Below are 15,154 nucleotides of genomic sequence, written 5' to 3'. Positions count from 1 at the left end.
ATCCCTCAAAGTATCCCTGTCCAACCTTTACACATGTTTTAACTCTTTGTAACCATGACCAGAAAATCTCAGCAAGAGAATGTAGATAAAAGGAATCGAAATTACTCATTTTTCTTTAAATATGTGCGTGTACACTGTGCAAGGATGGCCAATATTGATATAAAAATCAATGGGTAATATATTAAATAAGATATAAGTAGATAGGGTGCTAATCGGCAGAGATAGCGAAATATGGTTGGCTAACCTGCAGTCTAACCATGTGAAAATTATGTTTCACAGAAGTTGAACAGCACCTGCTACGTTTGTCTAAAAGAAATTCTCTGATCTTTTGATTACAGCATTTTGTTTTTCGTCCTCTTCTTGAGAAATGTGAACTTTTTGTGACTCACTAGAAATGAATCTTCTTTTGTATTTCCTGATTGGATAAACCATCATTGAAATAACTATATTTATTATTTTCGTGCGCTTTTTGACCGATCTTAAGTTCAGGAAATTTGTTGGCGACGTCACTATATGGTTTTTTGACAAATATTTGGAATACAACCTGTTTTGGATATGTAATACAGACGTCATAATCAATACAGAAAATTTAAAAAAAAATCCATTGACTATAGTTCATAGTGATGCATCACGACTATTGTGAATTACAATCACAACCAAGACCTTGACAATGATGGATATGTTTGCAATATTGCAAGAGAGAAATTTTTCCTTATATTGTTATTTGTGCAAGACAGTACTGTGACTTTATATCTAAGATAGACATAATACATTTTCCTTTTGTTGATTTTTAAAGACAAATTAAGTGACGATGATACAAATATATATAATGTTTACGATGCCATTCCATATGCATGCTTCATACACTATCGACATATTTCGGAGGTTTCCACTAGGCATTATGATAATAACATTTTAATAAGGTGATTTACTCAAACTGGCATAATGAAAAAGGTGAAGATAACGAACACTGATCGATCTCTAATTATTTATAAACATTAAAAATCTGTAAACAGGGCATAAAACAAAGACTCCTGGAAATTCCAGAGGTTGGATCGGGTGACGAGGAGAAGTAATTATCCCCTGTCGACTGGTCTCACTCGCCACGAATCCTATATATCAATCAGGGTTATAGAATATTTCGTGATCAAATTTTAAAAAAAAAAATGGGCATAACAATGTGGTATGAAACACGTCGGCCAAAATAAGACCCAGTGGTAGGTTATATATTTTCTAACAAGATCATTATAACGACCATAGAATTCACAATATGCTGACATTCATAGCGAGAATGTTGAAATTCCTGTAACATCAAAAAATCACCATAATACAAGAATATCATCTAAGAGGTAAACATCCCTAATGATAACGAGTTCTGATATAAAACTTGATATTATTTGTCCCTGACTAGTAGTTAATGTTGGTCCTTTTTAATATTACTTCATGGGAGCATATATGTTTTTTAAAACATATTTTGTTATTATATGATCGTTTAGGTACAAAGAACGTATGTGTGTATCTTATTGCTGTTTGTAGTAATAATTGGTTTGAAAAAATGTTTCATTGATACATAGGAATATGTTTAGTTAAGTGTAAAGTTACCACCTGGCTTTTAAAGGTGCTTGGAAACAGATTTAAACTTAATATTTTCTCAAATTTTCTGTATGATATCAGAACTTATATATTGCAATAGCATTTCACACGAAAATATAATCAAAATTTATTTTAACTGAAAATTATTAGAACTACGAATTCCGGGACGCGTTTGATTAACACATCTTTGCACTTACATAAATTTTAACTTTATCCTTAATATTTAAGAAAAGAAACGATTTTGCTATGTATTAATGAAAAATATTACATCTCTAATCCAAAAATTCAGAGAAGAAATGTTCGAAAGCAAAACCAATATTATATTTTAGTATGAAATGCTATAGCAACATATAAGTCATGACTCTATACAGAAAATGCGAGAAAATATTAACTTCAAATCCGTGTCCAAGCACCTTTAAAATCGTTATAGTTGCAGTTTATTGTGAAACCTTTACAAATATAGTTACAGTCTGAACAACTGTACAAGTCTTGTTAATTAATAAAACGTCGTCGATACATCTAAATGTCGATTGATTAATTGAATGTATGTTTTTTTACGTCCCATTCGATAATTTTTCACTTATATAGAGATGTCACCATATACCAGTGAAAGGCTCCAAATTTTGACCTTTACTCGGCACTCAGGGCCATTGAACACTTAGGGATCTTTATCGTGCCAACGTCTCTGCTGTGACAGGGACCTCGGTTTTTAAGTTCTCATTCGAGGGACCCCCAACTTTCACTTCAAAGTGCCGAGCGCATGGCGAAGGAACAGCTGCTACCCATTTTTTTATCGACTTAGGTCAGTCGCAGCCGAGATTCGAACTCACGACCTCCCGATCACGGAGCGAGCGTCTTAATGTCGAATTAAAGGCCAAAACAAGAATGTTCTCTTCTCGCGTAGACCTTTCTGAATATAGAGTAAATTTAGAGTGTATTCTGCATCGAAAGAATACAAAACAGGTCAATTGATAAAGGAGCGCAATTTGTGGTCATGGGAATTCCAATATATTGTTAGAAGGTCTGGACTGCAAAGTCTATAGATATTGTCAATGAGGAACACCGGCATGTTTTTAATATCAATGTCAGATTTATTGTACATAAAATTAGAAAGATATTTTTAAAAGTTTATTTTGTAGATGACTCATCACAAAACATAGATATTTCCGAGTTCCATTTTTATTGAAGAGGCAAATGTAATGTCTATGATGTCTAGAATTTATCGCAACAAATAGTTACATAAAAGGTTGAAAAATAAATACATTTTGATACTGTTAATTTTATACAAATTGTGTGATTTCTTTCTTTTTTTTTAAATGTTCTTTGGAGTTTTGAGAATCCACATTTGATTTGCACCACTTCTTGCATATTTGTAACACATGTTTCCCCTTCATAGTTGTGAATATTTTTTTGAGGAGTAAAGGTAGGGGCTTGCTAGATCATGTATTTGACCCTGCGATGTCTGTAAGTAAATCCAAATTCACTCCCGTTGACTAGGATGTTAAAAGTGAAACTCAAACGTAATTTTGAAGAAATTTATTCTTTGAAAGGAACTGTGAGTAGAAATTGGACATGAAATTAAAGCTAAGTTCTTGTAAAATGCAATTGTAATAATCTACAAATCCTAATTTTAATTATTGTATATTGTAACTCTACAGATACCACCTTAATTTTCCCTTTTTACATACAAAAATAAACCACACAAACACTTGGGTATGTCGCACTTTGTCACTATCGTGACTAATCATTGATGCAGTTCGTTTTAATTGGTTAGGCAATAATTAGTCGAAAAATTATATAAATTTAAATGATATAATTTTGCTACAATTACATACCTAATAAAAATATAACATGATTAAGCTAGCTTATATGAATTGAGTAATAACAACACAGTGATTTCATGATTGTGGCGTTATTGATAACATTATATATAAACTCTTACGTACTCCTCGGTCACAAATTCACAAAACAAAATCAAAAAGAAAAGATGGACAAAGGAGAAAATCAAAAAGGTTGGACGTGGCCTAATCCAGTCTATACTCGGATACCTGGAAGGAATTAAAAACCATTGCCATCTGAATTTTTCCTTTTCCTGTGCAAGTTAAACGAAATGTTCTTATATCCATGAATCATATAAAAAAGATAACAATGCAAGCAGCCCAGTACTCTTAAAAGTTAATCAGTGCATTCCCAATAACCATAAAATCCATGGAATCATTGAAATAAACTTAATAACAATAGGTAATGCCGAATTCCAAAACAGATGTACAATGTATCGATTGAAGGAATTCCTCATTTGTCCATTTACATGTAGATTATGTAAGGGTTAGTGTACAAGTAGCGCTCCATTCCTTAAAAGTAATGGAGCCGAGGCCCCTAAGGAGCCGAGGCCCATTGCTTTTATGGAATGGAGCGCTACGAGTATTTTAACTCGCGTAAAATCCACCTTTTTAAATGCTTGTAATTATTGTTAGTTAATATTTAATAAATAAAATTTTAAGATATGCTGTAAATATACATTTAACATATTAGTAGTATTTATTTATATTTAGAGAGAAAGTAAGGCGAAAAAAGTGTACTGAAGTTATTTAAATCTGCTGTCATTCAACAGCTTCGATAGCGTAGTGAGATGAGTACCTGACTCCTAAGGTGAAGGTACCGTTTTCGGTTCTCAACATTGTCATATTTATTTTCTTTATGTGAAAATAAGCTTGTTAAAATTTTCTAAGTTCTTTCCTCGGCAGAGTTACGGGAAGGAGGGAATATGAACATAACAAATTCTGTTTTCAATGTAATTTGCAACACTCCATTCCTGAAAAAATAATGGAGCGCTCAAACAAAAGAGTGACGTCACAGGTGGATTTTACATCTATTTATCTGTTATAAACCCTCCTTGAGCTTAAAATCATCACTAGTAACACACAAAAAACCCTATTGTTTTCTTTGCCCACTGACACTCTATTCGTAACTACATCACAAGTGTACATGTATCATCTGATTTGCCTGAGGTACAAACATGGTATGAGTGTGTATGTGAAAAGATCACGTTTTACAACTTTGCTTTGTAGTTCTTTTAAAAAGTAAAAGATTTTTTTAAATATATTCACTTTCTACGAACTGTATCATATGTTCAGCTGTCATCGTTTCCTTCCTTCTGTTTTTGTCTTACTTCCGGGTACATATTGAATATACTAAAGAGTAAGTTGTAACACTTGAATAGGTTATATTTTCTGTTCAAGAATAGATGATTAGCGGTGAAAATCTAGTGGAAATATATGTATAATAAGATAGGTAAGTAGAATGATGTTTACTTGACTATACTAGAGTATTTATGATCATTAAGTCAAATTTTCAAACTGTATTGAATTTTTAGTAATATGTTATAATTGTTGGAACCTTGCTAATCACTGCCTTACATATCCTCTCCCAAAAAGATTTGTTTTTGAAACACTGATGCCCCCGTATGGCAACTTATAGCGAAGGTTAAACTTTCTCAAATACAAATTAAATATGTTGGTACCCAAAGTAAGGTCTTGTCTCAAGAAATATACATGTGAAATATAAAAGCCCTAGCAGCAGTCATTAAATAGATATGGAAAAAAAATTAAAGTTTTTCAAAAGTAAGTCAAACATCAAGGTCAAGGTCAAAATAAATGGTGCCAAAGGAAAGGCTTTCTCACAAGAAATACACATGTGAAATATGAAAGCTGTAACACCAATCGTTCAAAAGTTATGGCCAAGGTTAAAATTTTCCCAAAGTAGGTCAAACTCCAAGGTCAAGGTCAAAGGATCAAAGTTTTTGGTATCCAAAGGCAGTTCTTGTCACAAGTATTAAATATGTGAAGTATGAAAGCCCTGGCACCAATCGTTCAAAAGATATGGCCAAGGTTAAAGTTTTTCAAAAGTAGGTCAAACTCCTAGGTCAAAGTCAAAGGGTCAAAAATGTCGATATCCAAAGGAAAGTCTTGTCACAAGGATTACACATGTGAAGTATGAAAGCCCTAGCACCAATTGTTCAAAAGTTATTTATTTATCAAGATTAAAGTTGGGTAAAATTTTGCAAAACTGGATCAAACTTGAATGGGCAAGGTCAAAAAGTCAAATATAATGGAACCCAAAGGTCTTGTCACAAGGAATACACATGTCAAATATGAAAGCCATAGTTCCAACCAAACAAAAGTTATGGGCAAGGTTAAAGTTTTTGCTGACAAACAGAAAGACAGACGGACGGACAGGGCAAAAACTATATACCCCCGAATCTTCGATACGGGGGCATAAAAATTGTGATATTTAGGGTGCATTACATTACCGCTACATTTTAAAAATGGTCGTTACCGCTAAATACTCATTATATCTTATTAATAGGATGTAGCGGTATTGAGCATCTGAAATTTAGATGAAAAAGTAGCGGTAATGAGTTGGATTTTTTTTTTTTTTTTTTTTTGCAATGTAGCGTTGAACTCCCGATATTTACCCTTCAATATTAAGCTTGGGTGTTTGTACTAGTATTTTTTTTTTAGATAACTCTTAATCACCCCCCCCCCTTGAATAGAGCATGCTTCATTTGGGGATATTGAATGATCATCCAAGTATAAAGGAGGTGCCATTGATTATAAGTTCTTTTAATCACCAGGCATGATGAGGTTATAATGCAGACATATTGAAAGTGCTCATACCCAGGACAGAACATTTAAATATATGTGTATTTTTGAAAAGTTTACTCTGATCTAACCAAGATTAAACTTAAATTAATACACCGGTATATTCAAATACACTTTTTAACGAATAATAATTGTATGTAAAATGTACAAAGAAAAATGGAAGGAAAATGATATATATTTAGAAATCTACATTTATTTTTTATCGTAAGATTAAAAATGTAATTGAAATGTTCGTACTTGTAAAACATGTCATTTTGCATTTAATTTAAATACAATTACTTGTCATTGAAAAAAAAAAATGTCATTACAAATTACTTCCATTTACTTGAAAAATACTAATTTTGTAATTAAACAGTCAATTACAATTACATACATGTACTTTTATCAGTTGCCCCATTACTAACTATAGTTATAGCATGAGACACGGAAGTGACTTCATGCTGCTGATTATTTGAAGGTACTTAAGTACAGTTCTTTGTAAAAATCATGCAAAATAGGCATGTAGTTGATATATGAGGGTTCTCAGAATTTGATGATTTTCCACACATAGTTTTCTTTTGCCCTATGAACCATGTATGCAAAAGGAAATATGGTTTGATTCACGGTTACCATGGAAACATGGGTAAAGAATTTTCCCTAGCAACCAGCTGATTTTCAGCTTTGATGGACGAAAAAATCTCTTATCTTTCAGGCTCAAATTAAATGTAAATACTAAAAGAATTTCTTTTTCATAGCTGTTATTCTTAAGATAATGATCTTAACAGTTTTCACAATCAAAAATATAGAAATAAGATTTAAAGATATATCTGTGATAGATGTGGGAATATATGCATGTTTTTCCTTTTTTGCTGACTCAGCATTTTCCTTGATTTTGGAATTATTCAATGCCTAATAACTCCAGTGATGGACCTCATATAGACATCCTGTGTATATAACATTAAAGCAGAGGATTTTGTCTTTTAGAATTTGAATTCAGAAGCGTATAATTTTTAAACATTCCTATCCGTTGCCTAGCAACAAAAATGGATGTTTTGATGAATAAAAAGAGAAAAAATGTAAAATGCTAAAGTCCTAAAACACATACCTTGTTATCTTTGAACACTCAAAACAAATTTTACAATAAATTGAAATTTTTGAGACCTCTCTGCAAACTATGGAATGTTTTACAATTTGTAATCTCCATGGTAACAGCAATTTCCCCTTAGCAACACATCATAGAATAATAATTTTAGCATGTTCATGTACCTGTTGTTAAGGATTCTTCAAAGCTGTAAAATTGTGATTAAGCAATTTTTACAATGTAATTAGCATCTTATAAAATTTTATTTTTCACTTGATTTTCCCATGGCAACGATTCTGAGCACATAGCAACCAATGTAACCTATGTAGAGTTAAGAGATTCTCTGTAGGAATTTCAATTGTTTTGATACTCAGAATCAAGATTACAGGACATTTTTATGTAAAATCATTGCTGGTACAAAATACACATAAATATATACATTTGCAATCAAGATTTAAAATTTCAAACTAAGAATGTTACCATGGTAACGGGTATAAACATTTTTAGTTCACCTGAGCCAAAGGCTCAAGTGAGCATTTCTGATCGAAAATGAATAGCATCTTTTAAAAATCTTCTTCTCAAGAACCACTGAGCCAGGAAAGATGTAGATTCAATTTTGTTAAAATCATGACCCCCGGGAGTAGGGTGTGGCCGCAATGGATGATCAAAGTTTTACATAGGAATATATATGAAAAATCTTTTAACACCTTCTTCTCAAGAACAGCGAAGCCATAGTTGGTCATATTTATATAGAGGCATCCTCAGGTGGTGTAGATTCAAGTTTGTTCAATTCATGACCCCCACGGATAGGGTGGGGCCACAATGGACGATCGAAGTTTTATATAGAAATATATATAGGAAAAATCTTCTCAAGAACAGCAAAGCCATGATTGGTTATTAACTATTAGGAAGTATCCTAAGGTAGTGTAGATTCAAATTTAATAAAAAGCATAACCCCCTGGTGTATATAAATATCCCCTGGGGATATGTAGGGGTCACAATTGATGATTAAAGTTATGCATAGGAATACATAGGACATTTTTTTTTAAAATCTTGTTCTCAAGAAGAGCAAAGCTATGATTAGTCATATTTATATAGAAGCATCCTCAAATAGTGTAGATTCAGATTTGTTCAAATCATGACCCCAGAGGACAGGATGGGATCATAATGAAAGTTCAATCTTGTAGTGAAAAAAGTCACAAATGGTCAAAGAAATATGAAAGCATCTTTAGTTAGTGTAGATTCAATTTTGTTCAAATCATATCCCCCCCTCTTTTTTAGGGGTAGGTTGGGACCACGTATGCATTAAAGCTTTTCAATACTGAACTGATTTTTGCTTTTTTCCTAGCCAGGTGAGCGATGTGGCCCATGGGCCTCTTGTTGTTTATATCATTTCAGTTTTATTTCTCCACTTTCATTCAGAGCTCATTGATCTTTCTAAATTTAAAAAAAAAAGAAATATGCAAGCACGGGTTTTCAAGTTTTGAAAAAAGAATTTAATAAATGCACTTTGTTAATTATTATTTCATGAAAGAAATAAATTCATTTTTTTTATTAAATTAATATACAATTATTGCTGCTTTTTTCAAAGTACAATATTCACCGAGCCCGAAGGGCGCAGTGAATATTGTACTCCTCAGGTGTCTAAATCATCGTATTGACCTAAAAAAAAAAACAATAATAAATGTTTTATTATATGATTATCTATTTTTGGTCCAATGTAGAATAAATAATTCCCTATATTGACCTGGAAATAATTCCTTATATTGACCTGGAAGGTCATGTGCTGGTCAATATAACGTAGTGTTTTTCTAACATTGTTGGATCTCAGCCAATCGGAGAGATGGGAATTATTCAATCATATAATCAAGTATTTTATAAAATGAATGTTTGCATTTTGGCATAGTAATTTTTCCTTACTTTTTCCCATGCTTGTACCGGAAAATGAATCTGATGTGGGATTTCCGTGGGGGGAATTCTACTCTGGAGCCTATTTTCTGGGGGGAAATCCTACTCTTGAGTCAGTTTTCTGGTGGGAAAAGGTTTTAGAGGGGAAATCCTACTCTACAAGACCGGTAGATAATGAGCTGATTTATGGTATGTCTCTTGATATTGTTGACTTACAAATCAGGTTTTGAGTTTCTTTGGTCCATCTTTTGCTCACCAGAGCAGATGGCTCAAGCATCTTTTTATCGTTCAAAAATAATAACACTTAGGGATGGTGTGGAGCAACAACAATGATCAAAGTTATACAAAGGAATACAGAAAAACATGCTTATAGATAAGGAGCTTATATATGAAATGACGTTTACAGCTAAGAGATCTGTGGGTTAAGAAAATATTTGCTATAATTGTACTTTATCAAATGAGTTGAAATGGTGTATATTCCCGATGTTTTCCGAGCGAATATACACAATTTAAACGATGTGGATAAAGCAAATACCACGTCACACAATTATAGATGTTTTATTATTTGCACAATTATATATATTTTAGTTATCTCATAAGATTTTCTTTTTTCACAAAAAATTAAGATAATTCCTGTAAAATGATGTTAATTGATTTCTATCCAAATCGACAACGCGTAAATTGATGACGTCGCACTGTTAACGTTGAAATGCTGAAAGTTTTTTTGTAAATCTATACAAAATATGAAATCTTGGAATGATATTTGCTGCGTCTTTTAAAATATATGTGACAGTTTGTTGATTTATTTTATACAAACCTTTGATTTTGAAGTTGTACACGTTGTAAAGACCGAGGAATCATTAAATGTAATCCTACTCTGAAATCATTCTGTGTATGGTGACAGTGCTAAGCCAGCTATTTGTAGAATCATAGTAAGTTATATAGTACTAGTATAATGTAAGAAAGTATTGATGAAAGTGGCCAGATCACTTTCCTGAATGGTAAAATGAATCATGCAACACCAACTTCACTGATAGGCCTAATGTTTCCTGTGAGAACATGTTGGGGAGTGGGGTTAACATTCATATTTACAGTGGTCAGTTAAAAAAATGAAATATCATTGGAAAAAAATAAAAGTTTCGAAAATTTTACGTTTTGAAGCATCGGATTGTGTCAAAACCGGAAGTGCTATTTATAAAGCATACGGAAGGATAAAACATTACTTTATCTTATGGGTAACATCCACCACAAGTATGGGATTAAACATGATTAGTTTAATCTCACACGTGTGGTGGATACTACCTATAAGATAAACTTATAATGTATTAAAATAGTCTATCCCTGGTACTTCAATTCGATATAAGCATGTTTTACTATATATAAAAAAGTTTAAAAACAGCAAAGCCATGATTAGTCATTTTAATTCAGAAGCATCCTAAGTGCAAATTTTAAGTTTATTCAAATCAAGTGTCCCCGGGCTTAGGGTGAGGACCACGATAGAAGATCAAATATGTATAGGGGAAATCTTGTAAAGCTATGATTAGGTAAATAGATATGGAAGCATCTTTAGATAGTTAGGCCTTTGTTTTGTCAAATAATTTTGAACCAATATTTTATTTTAAGTTTTCAATACTGAGCTGTGTTCTGTTTTTTAAGCCCAAGTGCTTAGGTGTGTAGTGTAGCCAATGGGCCTCTTGATACAAAAGTTATAGCCATAAGACTTAGTTTCTAATTGTCATAGACAAGGCTATAATTATAGGCGATGCCTGCTGTTTAATATATTTATGTAGATCATATTAAAATATTCTCAAATGAAAAATTTCTAATAATTTACTTTTTTCAAATGTTTAGCTGTAGAGCTGATTTTTAGTTTGTCTTATAATATTGATGACTGACAAATCAATTCAAGTTTATTGCTGACTGACCCACTTTTATGAAAGTACTTGTATTAGTACCTTAAATGTAAAAAAAAAAAATCATTTTTATTCACTGCTCAGTTCAATAATAAAAATTTCAAATCTTTTTTTTTCTGCTATGCCTGCAGATAATTAGCTGAAGTTTCTTTATATCAATGACCAAGATTAGGTTTGACAATCATGATTAAGATAGAAATCTATAGCCCTCAGACTTAAGAAATTCACAGATGGTCTTTTGTTTGTCTCTTCATATTTAATTTTCTAGTTTCGCATTGATTGAATCAATTCAGTAAGTTCACCTGTACAGAAGTTTCATTTGTAAAAGGTGAAGATAACGAACAGTGATCGATCTCATAAAATCTATAAACATTACAAATATGTGAAGAGGGCATAAAACACGGACCCCTGGAAATTCCAGAGGTTGGACCAGGTGCCTAGGAGGAGTAAGCATCCCCTATTGACCGGTCACACCCGCCGTGAGCCCTATGTATTTATCAGGATGACGGAACTTTCCATCGTCAATTCAGTATAAAAACAAAGGCTTAACAATTGGTATGAAACAAGTCATCCAAACACGACCCAATGATAGGTTATATATATTTGCTAACAAGGTCATTATAACGACCATAAAATTTACGAAATACCATCTTTAATCGAGGTTGTTGAAATCCCTATAACATCAACTTATCAGTGAGTAGCATGCCTCACTTTAAAAATTGATCGTACTCAGAGCAAGCTCTTGAGTACCGAATAAACACCATAAACAAGTGATACTGGAACATTACTTTAAAAATAAGGAAAGGTTAAAGTGAGCTTTTCTGATCACCTGTCTTCTGTCTATCTGTCCATTGTTCATTTCTTTTTTTTCAACTTTTTTCTACAAAACCTGTTGGTCAAATTCAACCAAACTGTCGCAAACTAGTGTATTCTAACAAAACATATATATCTAAGGGAGAGGAGAATAAAATCGAAAATGATTCCCCATTATCACAATTAAGGTTAAAATGTACAATTTTTAATAGCAACGTCTAGATGATTGATAGATTTTTCGATATTGGTCATATTGTACGAATGCAACATAGGTTTTATGATTTAAGAATCAAATTGCGCATTACAGGAAATACATTATATATGCAAAAATATTAACACAAGTTTCCTTCTTAGTTTTGGTTTTTAGACTTGATTGCAGAATGTATAACATTTATATATATTTTCTACCAGTAATCATTTTAATTGTCAATGTTCCGTAATCTTGATTCTGTGTAACAAAACTGTTGAAGTGCTTAAGGAGGGATTCTTGTCTGGTTTCTGTCTAGATGAAATATTCAAAGTACATTTGCTTAATATATGTCTTATATAGTACATGTAAGTGATTTAAAAAATCATATTTTTCTTTCCTCATCATAGTTGTACAACTTTAAATAGAAATGGTAAACTGAGTTTGAAATCTAACAGGAACTATATTTTTGGCGCAATGACGGCGTATGAAAAAATCTCCTTTTCTGCTTCTCAACATTACAATAGAATAATGAATTTACTTAAAATTTTCAAACAATCAAAGACTTTTAAAAAATTCAAATGTAATTAAAATTAATAATAATGGATTGAAGTTTTAAAATATATCAAATAAATATGATCATACAAACAAACTACAATTTTATTAGCTTTTAAAAGCTTTTAATCTGAGTAAAGATTTGTGGAAAAAATATTTTAAAAGCGTTTTTTCTCCCTTAGTAAACCATCAAAACTTTTTGTTTTTGTATCAATTTGTATCTTTATATGACTGCTTCATCATATGTAAAAATAAGAAAAATTTAAATTTACGAACCATATAAAAATGACTAAAATAGCCTAACAATTTAAGAAAAATTGAGGAAATTCGGATTAGCCAATATCTATTTTAGTTGAATTATGCATGTTGATTTGGTGGTATCATCTGAAAGACCCTATATGGTAGTATCTTTTTATGCAGAAAGAAAAACATTTTAACTTTTGAAATAGAAGAAGGCATCACATGATTGGAAACAGTGTTTTTTTTTTATTGTTAAAGTGAAGGAAAAAGATATGACCTTGACCTGACCTTTGTTCCAAAATTTAATCTTACTGATACCATCACTTAGTGATTATGTCTTCTTGATTCTACGAAAATTTCATCAATTTTTAAATACAAGAAATATGAGAAGAATCCCTCCTTAAGAGTATGACTCTCAACTCTTCATAGATTACACTGGTTGTTATGTTCACAGAATCGTTGCCATGGGTTAATCAATTAAAAAAACTTTAATAAGATGCTAATTGCATTGTAAAATTTGCCTAATCACATTTTTACAGCATGCTTTGAAAAATCCTTAATAAAATCTTTACCCCCCGGAAAACAAACTGGCTCTAGAGTAGGAATTCCCTCCGGAAAAATGACTCTAGAGTAGGATTTGCACTACAGAAATCCCACATCAGATTCAATTTTCTGGTACAACATAGCAAAATAGTATGAAAAATTAACTATGCCAAAATGCGAACATTCATTTTATAAAATACTTGATAAAAAAGATGAATTTATTTCATTCATGAAATAATAATTAAAGAAGTGCATTAATATTTTTTTTTCAAAACATGAAATCCTGTGCCTGTATATTTTCTTTTTTAAATTTAGAAAGCTATGAATGAAAATGAAGAAATAAAGCTAAAATGATATAAAAAAATGTTTATACCCGTTACCATGGTAACATTCTTAGTTTGAATTTTTAAATCTTGATTGCAAATGTATATATTTATGTATATTTTGTACCAGCAATGATTTTACATAAAAATGTCCTGTAATCTTGATTCTGAGTATCAAAACAATTGAAATTCCTACAGAGAATCTCTTAACTCTACATAGGTTACATTGGTTGCTATGTGCTCAGAATCGTTACCATGGGAAAATCAAGTGAAAATAAAATTTTATAAGATGCTAATTACATTGTAAAATTTGCTTAATCACAATTTTACAGGATGCTTTGAAGAATCCTTAACAACAGGTACATGAACATGCTAAAATTATTATTCTATGATGTGTTGCTAAGGGGAAATTGCTGTTACCATGGAGATTACAAATTGTAAAACATTCCATAGTTTGCAGAGAGGTCTCAAAAATTTCAATTTATTGTAAAATTTGTTTTGAGTGTTCAAAGATAACAAGGTATGTGTTTTAGGACTTTAGCATTTTACATTTTTTCTCTTTTTATTCATCAAAACATCCATTTTTGTTGCTAGGCAACGGATAGGAATGTTTAAAAATTATACGCTTCTGAATTCAAATTCTAAAAGACAAAATCCTCTGCTTTAATGTTATATACACAGGATGTCTATATGAGGTCCATCACTGGAGTTATTAGGCATTGAATAATTCCAAAATCAAGGAAAATGCTGAGTCAGCAAAAAAGGAAAAACATGCATATATTCCCACATCTATCACAGATATATCTTTAAATCTTATTTCTATATTTTTGATTGTGAAAACTGTTAAGATCATTATCTTGAGAATAACAGCAATGAAAAAAGAAATTCTTTTAGTATTTACATTTAATTTGAGCCTGAAAGATAAGAGGTTTTTTAGTCCATCAAAGCTGAAAATCAGCTGGTTGCTAGGGAAAATTCTTTACCCATGTTTCCATGGTAACCGTGAATCAAAAGAATTTTCCTTTTGCATACATGGTTCATAGGGCAAAAGAAAACTATGTGTGGAAAATCATCGAATTCTGAGAACCTTCATATATCACCCTTTGCATGATTTTTACACAGAACTGTACTTAAATGACAGTGAGTACATATTGTATCAATTAATGCACTCACTGTGTTTTGCAGTACGTCTGTCATATATCACGGAGCGAGTTTGACAATGCATGGATAATATTGCTTTCTATGTATTTAATGTATGGCATAGAAAATTCTTTACTTCATTCTACATCCTGTCGGCTTGTACTTAATGTATATCCGGTTTTTAAACAAGAAAATATTTGTTTTAACAGTCACTTTTG

Source organism: Saccostrea echinata, unplaced genomic scaffold (assembly GCF_033153115.1).
Source record: "Saccostrea echinata isolate AGI-Se365-2 ecotype Australia unplaced genomic scaffold, CSIRO_AGI_Sech_v1 ptg000025l, whole genome shotgun sequence".
In the NCBI taxonomy this organism is placed as follows: Eukaryota; Metazoa; Mollusca; class Bivalvia; order Ostreida; family Ostreidae; genus Saccostrea; species Saccostrea echinata.
This window is presented reverse-complemented; position numbering follows the sequence as displayed.